Below are 8,710 nucleotides of genomic sequence, written 5' to 3' on the forward strand. Positions count from 1 at the left end.
TCAGTATGAACTAGATGTGGCATTTCCCTGTCAGTGCATTCAAATGCTTGGTCCAAGAAATGGGACAGGTACAGCCATGTGTTTAACAAAATGATTTAACATTAAAATAAAAAGAGGACAAGGTAGCATAATACTGCATACATATCACCACTCTTCAAAATGACCAGGTAGCAAGCACATAATATATCAGCATGCACATAATTCATGCTCATATTTAAGCAATCAAAAAAAAAAACCCAAGGGAATGAAACAGCAAAATGTTCTTCTTTTCCTCAGTTATGGTGAGATTGCTGGTTGTTGACACTTCCATATTTGCAATTAACTGCATTTCAATCATTTGGTAAAATGGGTATGCACTAGATTTATGAAATAAAGCCTTCAGTCTTTAAAATAATTGCTATCTATCAGATATACTAAAGGTACAATTGCTACAGAAATGTGTAAAATGAAGTTGCAAGTGCTCAGTACTTGGGATAATAAATTTGACAAACGCATTGAATTCACCCCTTGAATTGCGTGTTGTCATTCCTTTACCTACTGATGTAACTCAGTGGGAAAAAAATCTTGAAATTTGCAGACAAATGGATGGAACTAGAAGAAACCATTCTGAATGAGGTAACCCACTCACAAAAAGACAAACATGGTATGTACTCACTCATATACGGACTTTAGACATATAGCAAAGGATTACCAGCCTACAATCCACACCACCAGAAAAGCTAGGAAACAAGGAGGACCCTAAAAGAGACATGCATGGTCCCTCAGAGAAGGGGACAGGTACAAATTGGGAGCATGGAGGGAGGGGAGTTAGGAGGCAGAGGAGAGGTGGACATGATGGAACAGAAAGGTTGAGCCAGGGAAAGAATAGAGGAGAGCAAGAAAAGAGATACCACAATAGAGGGAGCCATTATAGGTTCTACGAGAAATCTGGCACTAGGAAAATATCCAGAGATCTACAAGGATGACCACCACTAGCAATCTAAGCAATAGTGGAGATGCTACCTTAAATGACCTTCCCCAATGAGATTGATGACTACCTCATATTCCATCCGAGCACCTTCATCCAGTAGCTGATGGAAGCAGAAGCAGACACCCACAGCTAAACAGAATCGAACTCCTGGAATCCAGTTACAGAAAGGGAGGAATGATGAGCAAAGGGGTCAAGACTAAGCTGGAGAAACCCACAGAAACAGCTGAGCTGAACAAGGGGGAGCTCATGGACTCCAGTCTGATACCTGGGAAACCAGCATAGGAACGACCCAGACCCCCTGAATGTGGGTGTTAGTTAGGAGGACTGGGCAGTCTATCGGGCCTCTGGTAGTCAATCAGTATTTATCCCTAGCCTAGGAATGGACTTTGGGAGCCTGTTACACACAGAGGGATACTCTCTCAGCCTAGACACATTGGGGAGGGCCTAGGCTCTGCTCCAAATGACATGACAGACTTTGAAGACTCCTCATGGAAGGTCTCACCCTCTCTGGGGAGCAAAAAGGGAATGGACTGGAGCTTGGTGGGGGGTGCAGTGGAGGAAGTAAGGGTGTGGGAACTTGGATTGACATGTAAAAGAAGCTTGTTTCAAATGTAAACTAAAAATTTATCAAAAAACGAGGTATTCATATTTTGATTTATATTTACACGATGAATAAAAGTATCTCCAAATAGTTTATGTGTAATTTCATACTGTATGTGCTCTGAGACAGCACTTAATGATTTAAGATTGTGCTTTCCGATTTATAGACAATTTGATTTTTATATTTAGGGCATTTGTTGTCGCTGGTACAAATAATTCCCCTGTAAGAATGTAGCATGATTCCAAACCAGGCTCAATCTTCCTGGTCGCACATGTTTTCCTTTCCTCCCCCTCTTTTTCTCCTACTTCTCTATCCATTCGCTGCCCCCCCCCACTTCCCCTGAGCTCTGGGGGACTTGTCCCTTCCTGGTTCTGTGAGGGACTTTATATGAATCTCTTAGAATACACCTTGTATCCTAGTTCCTCTGGTGGTGTGAATTATAGGCTGGTGATCCTTTGATCTAGGTTTAAAATCCATATATGAGAGAGTACATACTGTGTTCCTCCTTTTGTGACTGGGTCACTTCATTCAGGATGGTTTCTTCAAGTGCCATCCACTTGCCTGTGAATTTCAAGATACCATTATTTTTTTCTGCAGAGTAGTATTCCATTGTGTAGATGTGCCACATCTTCATTAACCATTCTTCAATTGAGGGGCATCTAGGTTGCTTCCAGGTTCTTGCTATTACAAATAGTGCTGCTATGAACATAGTTGAACAGATGATTTTGTTGCATGGATGTGAATCCTTTGGGTATATGCCTAAGAGGGGGATTGCTGGATACTGTGGTAAACTAATTCCCATTTTCCTGAGGAACTGCCATTCTGATTTCCAAAATGGCTGTATGAGTTTGCACTCCCCACTCCCACCAGCAGTGGAGGAGTGTTCCCGTTTCTCCACATCCTCTCCAACATGAGTCATCATTGGTGTTTCTAATTTTAGCCATTCTGGCAGGAATAAAAAATGCTTTGACTCCAAAATTTAAGTTCAAGGACAAGTTACTGGGGAAAAGGATTTCTATTTTTGTTTCCACAGAAAATGAAAAGATGTGGATTCCTTCCAGACTAATGTGGTTTGATCAAGCCAGACTACCTGAAACAGAGTACCAGGTGATCCTACATTCAAAACAGCTGGACAAAGCAGCCTTACAGACTACAGCCAGGATTTCTGAATCTTCTTCGAATCCCCCATGACAGCACCCCTTACCAGCAGGAAGTAGTTTGGAAAGAACGACGCCCAAATTCCCAAATATTGTCTATAAATGTTTGTTTTCATTTAAATGGACTTGGTTATATAAAATAAAAAAAGAAGAAAAAAAGAATGTACCATGATATATTTTCTAAATTCTAAGTATTTATTGCATTAATTAAATGTAAAGTTGGGGTGGCCCCACCGTAGTAGGTGTATAGAGTTCAGAGGACAGCTTGGAGGAATGAGTTCTTTTCTTCCATCATGTGGACTTAGGGAATCAAACTCAGGTAATTAGCATTGGGTAAACAATCTGCCCATGAAGCCCATCCTTTTAAAATTTATCGTTTTATTTCTTAATTCTCTATTTCTGTATCTGTCTCTCTCTCTCTATTGTGTGTGTGTGTGTGTGTGTGTGTGTGTGTGTGTGTGTGTGTGTGTGCGAGTGTGTGTTAGGGTTTTTATTGCTATAACAATACACCAGGACCAAAAAGCAAGTTTGGGAGGATGTGGTTTATTTGGCTGACACTTCCATAGCACTGAAGGAAATCAGGACAGAATGCAAACAGGAACCTGGAGGCAAGAGCTGATGCAGAGGCCATGAGTGATGCTTACTGGCTTGCTTCATGGCTGCCACAGTCAGCTTTTTTATAGAACCAAGGACCACAAGCCCAGGCATGGTACCACCACCATGGGCTGGACCCTCCCCCATTGATCGCTAATTGAGAAAATGTCTTACAGCTGGATCTCATGGAGGCATTTCCTCAACTGACCTCAACTGAAGCTCCTTTCTCTCTGATGACTCTAGTTTGTGTCAAGTTGACCCAAAACCAGATGGTTGTGTCTGTCTCTGTGTGTGTCTGTGATTTATGCATGTGTGCGCAATCACCCATGTGTGCTTATGCAGGGCCCAGAGGAAGATATAGATGTATTGGTCTTAAGAAAGGATGTCGTCATTGAAGTAGAGCTGTTTTCTTGATTGGCTGATGGCCGGCAATCCATAGTAATACTCTTGTCTCTAATTCTCCAGCCTCTATTGAGGTTATAAACAAGCACAGCTGCACCCAGCACTGCTTATGTGGATGCCAGAGCTTTGAAATGCAAAGCATGTGCTCTTACCCACTGAGCTATCTCTCCAGCCCTATGTCGTTTGACAACTGTTGCTAAAGATTTGGATTTTCACTAGTGTTTCTTTCAAGAATAATATTAAAATTAAAACATTACAGATTAGTCCATGTACTCAACATGGTATGTTCTTAAGCTTCTTGCTCCTCAGAGTGTTGGCTAAAAATTAGCAATTTAAGCATCATAGCATGGTGTTTTAGTCAGTATTTTCAAGAGCATCAAATCAATAAGAAGGACATGTGTGCATTTATACAATTATGTCTTTTAAGGAATATGTTTAGACAATAATAGAGCCTGATAAAAATCTATAGGGAAGGCTGACTGGGCAAAGATCCAACTGAGAATTGCACCTGCAATCTGAAGGTAACTTGCTAGCAGAATTCTTTCCTTAACAGAGGTCAGCCAGTTTTTACCTCTCTGACAGCCTTTAATTGGTGGGTTGGCTCATCTATATTATTGAGGCTGATATACTTAAATAAGGTCTAGAGATTTAAATGCTAATCTCATCTGAAATTACCCTTGTAGAAATATTTAAAATGTTTGATCAAATATCTTATTACTGTATCCCATCCAATTTGATGTACAAAACCATCAGGCTTTGATCCTATTATAAATGTAGGTTTTAAAAGATCATGCCACTCACCCCTTCCAAACCCCAGAAATCATTCCTTTTTACCACATGGTCACATTTCTTTGATACAGCTTAAGGTGCCCTGGTCATTGTCTCTCCACTTCATTTTTTTTTTTTTACTATTATTCAACCCTTGCCTGTGTTTGCCTCCCTCCCAGCCTAACAGCAATATGTTTCACAGGAATGTCATTTTTAAACTTCAGTAGCATCACTGAGTTAGTGAGTATGGGGAATATAAGAAGTAGATACCACATGACCCAACAGTCCTTTAGATTTACACTCAACGGAAATGAAATCAAAACCCTGAGATGATACCAACAGTACATGTTCAAAGCAACATTGCTTGTAATAGCCAGATAGGGAATCACAAATAAATGGATAAAGAAGATGTGTGTTAGCTGGGCATGGTGACTCACACCTGTAATCCCAGTTCATTTTATTTTTTTCAGTACTTTCTATGCTATGTTATATACCAAATTACATTTGCACTCACTGTAACAGGATCCTGTTGTATCCTTGGCCTTTCAAATATATGTTATCTTTCTTTTTAGACAGACATGAGTTTGTGCAAAGTGTAAAAGAAATGGACTGTCTTTTCTAAGAAAGAGTTAAATACGACAAAATTCCATTGCATTAATTTTTTTTTCTTATATAAAGAAGCTGCTTGGCAGAAATTCAAATTCACTCAGGGTCATTACTTCTTGAAATCAAAACATGTGGTTGGGTTTCAGTTCTCCCTAGAATCTGCAAATTGTATAAGAATGTGAGAATGTGACACACAGGACCCACTTTCTCTTAGAAATAAAAACCTGGCGAAGGCTCCCCTCACTGGGTATGCTTGCCTGATTGATTTGGCAGAGCTATGTACCCTTCTGCATTGGGGCCTACAAAGAGCTCTGCCTTTCAACTCTAATGTCTAACCAAAGAAAGAAAGAAAGGAAGGAAGGAAGAAAGAAAGAAAAAGAAAGAAAGAAAGAAAGGAAGAAAGAAAGAAAGAAGTAGACACATACTCATCTGTTCCTCCCCTTTCCTCCAGTGACCTAGGGAGAGGAGTGGTCCCACAGTCACTGAATTAGTTTCAGGTTCTTGTGGAACTTCTGGTGACCTCCACATAGCCCCACAGAGCCCGTACTAACAAAGATCTATGCCTCGTTGGAGGAGTCAGTTTGTCCTCAGAATCAAACAGGGTTCATGGTGGTGAAAAGGAGGAAGGGAACAGGAAGTTCAACCTGATTAGAGGGAGGAACTTGGGTCTTCCAGTGGGACAGGCAGGACCTGGTGATAACCGATTGGACACTTCTGTTTCTATGGCCTTCTAGATAGGACTGCTGGGGAATTATTAAGATGCTTTGTTGTGATGGTACAGGAGCTCCTAGGAAGTCACTGTGAGAGCAAAGTCTTTCTAAATTAAAGACACACTTGCCTGTCAGTGCATCCTCCTAACCTCATATGATTGGTCACATTTTGGGTGGAAGCTGGGGTACTAAGGACTAAGATACCATTTTTCTTCATTAGGAATGGACAGTGTCAAATTTTCGTGGTTTTTGTTTGAAGTTTGTGTTCTTGGATGTGGTCACTGAGGGGACAAAGTGTTCACATGCAGCCACAGGCTTTCTACAGAACAGGGCTTATAGAGCAGTGGCATCACAAGGGCCAGGGGATGTGATCATTCTGGGTCAAATAGAATTCACATTTGCAAAACTAGCACGGGTGTAGTGCTAAGTGAGACAGAAAAGGACACAGCATAACTGCCTCTGGAGCCTCTTCGTCATAGACATTCCTAGGTCATATTGAGGTAGGGGTTAGTCCACTTCTACCCTCACAGGAAACCTCTGTAAGACATGTCCCCCATTCAAGGTGTCCATGACCTTGATGTCTTTGTATGTGATGAGCTGAAAGGTATTGGGGTGACATAGGGGAAGTATCGTCTTGGAAACATGCCCATTTGAGTTTCATAACCCATAGCCCCAGCAATTCACACATTCTATGAACTGGTGTGTTCTCAAGCCCAGAAAATATGGCTGGACCTTCCTTGCTATGGCTGCTCTTTGCTGCTTTCAGAAGATCCTACACTCATACTATCATTACATAAATCAACAACATTGTGTCAACTAGCTTTCTGTCAAATTGAAACATGCTAGAGTCATTTTAGAAGAGGGAATATCAATTGGAGAAATGCACCCACCAAACTGGCCTATGGGGATATTTTCTTGGTGTGGGAGTGCCCTGGGCTGAGGTGCTTTAAGAAATCAAGCTGAGCAAACCATAGGAAGCAAGCCAGTAAGGCGCAATCTTCCATGGTTTCAGCTTCAATTCCTGCTTCAAGACTCCTGCCTTCACTTATGTTGGGAGATTTTCTCCATCTAATCTCAGTCCCACTGGACTGTTTGTTTTTGTTTTTGTTTTTTCTACCCAGTCGGGTCCCTGCGGTTGCTATGAAATAGCCATTCTGAGACTTATTATCTATTTCTAATTTTTGGTCATTAGCTTAGGCGTTTTACTGGTAGGTCTTTCTTAATTATTAACCCATAAATATTAATCTGTGTATCTTCATGTAGCCTTATCTTACAGCAGAAAGCCAGGGCATGCTATCTTCTCAGCAGCTACATGGCATCTGTCTGCCTCTGCCTATTGCCTCTCTCTATCCTTGTTTGGATTTCCTGCCTGCCTTAATCCTGCCGGCCCATTGGTCAAAACAACTTTACTCATCAAGCAGTAAGAGAAACATATATTCACAGCACACTGAAGGACATCCCCATCACACTTCCTTCAAAGATTGTGATGTGCAAGTGCAAGCCAGACAAACCCATTCCTTCCCAAGTGGCTTTTTGTTATGGTGTTTTATCCCAACAATAAACTATAATCAAGGCATACATGTTTAGGATGAGACAGAAATGGCCACTGAAAATCCTACCAAAAAAGTAGAGTAAGTGGTTACATACAGTTCCATTTCAATAACTGGTGCAAATGAAATGGGTATTAAAGGGTACCACCTCTACTATGGTTCAATGTATATGAAACTTATACACACAAATTAATGTATGGATCGGATAAAATGTTTCATACAGCACTAAGAAATATTTATGCATATCAATATTTATGCTGGCTCAGCAGTTAGAAGCCCTGGCTGCTCTTCCAGAAGATCTGGGTTCAATTCCCAGTACCCCGTGGATTACAACCATGTATAACTCTAGTCACAGCTTTTGGGGGCATTGCACATATGTGGCACATAGCTATACATGTAGGCAGAACACCCATATTCATAAAGTGAAAATAAAGGAAAAAACCCTGGTGTATAGAAATAGCTATTGTATCCACACCCCACCATCCACCTTCCTAGGAAAACATGCATGTTATGTCATTAAATTCTTCCAAGTAAGAACTTCTCCTATATATATATATATATACACACACACACATACATACATACATACATACATACATACATACATACATATTTCTTTTGGTGGGGGGCTCCACCCAGGTCCCAAATAAATACACAGAGGCTTATTTCTTATGAATGTCCAGCTTTAGCTTGGCTTATTTCTAGCCAGCTTTTCTTAAATTATCCAGTCTACCTTTTGCTTCTGGGCTTTTTACCTTTCTCTATTTCTGTTTACTTTTACTTCTTACTCCATGACATACTGGGTAGCCTCCTCTCTTTGTTCTCTTGCTCCTTCCTCCTTTCAGATTCTCCTCCCATTTATTCTCTCTGCCTATCCTTTCTCTTGCCTAGCTATTGGCCATTCAGCTCTTTATTAGATCAATCAGGTATTTTAGACAGGCAAATAACACAGATTCACAGAGTTAAACAAATGCAACACATTAGTTGGCATTATTCTTTATGCAATAAAAACTATCCCCTCAGATCATATTGTCTTGAAATTCATGTTCTATCACATAACTATGTAAATTCACATAAAAGCTGAAAAATGTTAACTAGTGGGTAATTACATTAAACACAATAAAGTGCTGCAAGCATAACTTGTCCATGTGTAGGACTGCATCTGTCATAATTTATAAGCATGTAAGTGGAAAACCTTGTACCACTATTAGTTGAATTCCAAAAAGTGTGCCCGTTTATTGTTTAAAGCACAAGCATTACAGAAATGGAGGAAATCAGTGAGGCAAGAAACAAATTTTTCAGATTTCTCATTTTTAACACATGCCTAGAATTTGCCTAGAAGCATTTTCTAA

The sequence above is a fragment of the Phodopus roborovskii genome, unplaced genomic scaffold, assembly GCF_943737965.1.
Source record: "Phodopus roborovskii unplaced genomic scaffold, PHOROB, whole genome shotgun sequence".
Taxonomy (NCBI): domain Eukaryota; kingdom Metazoa; phylum Chordata; class Mammalia; order Rodentia; family Cricetidae; genus Phodopus; species Phodopus roborovskii.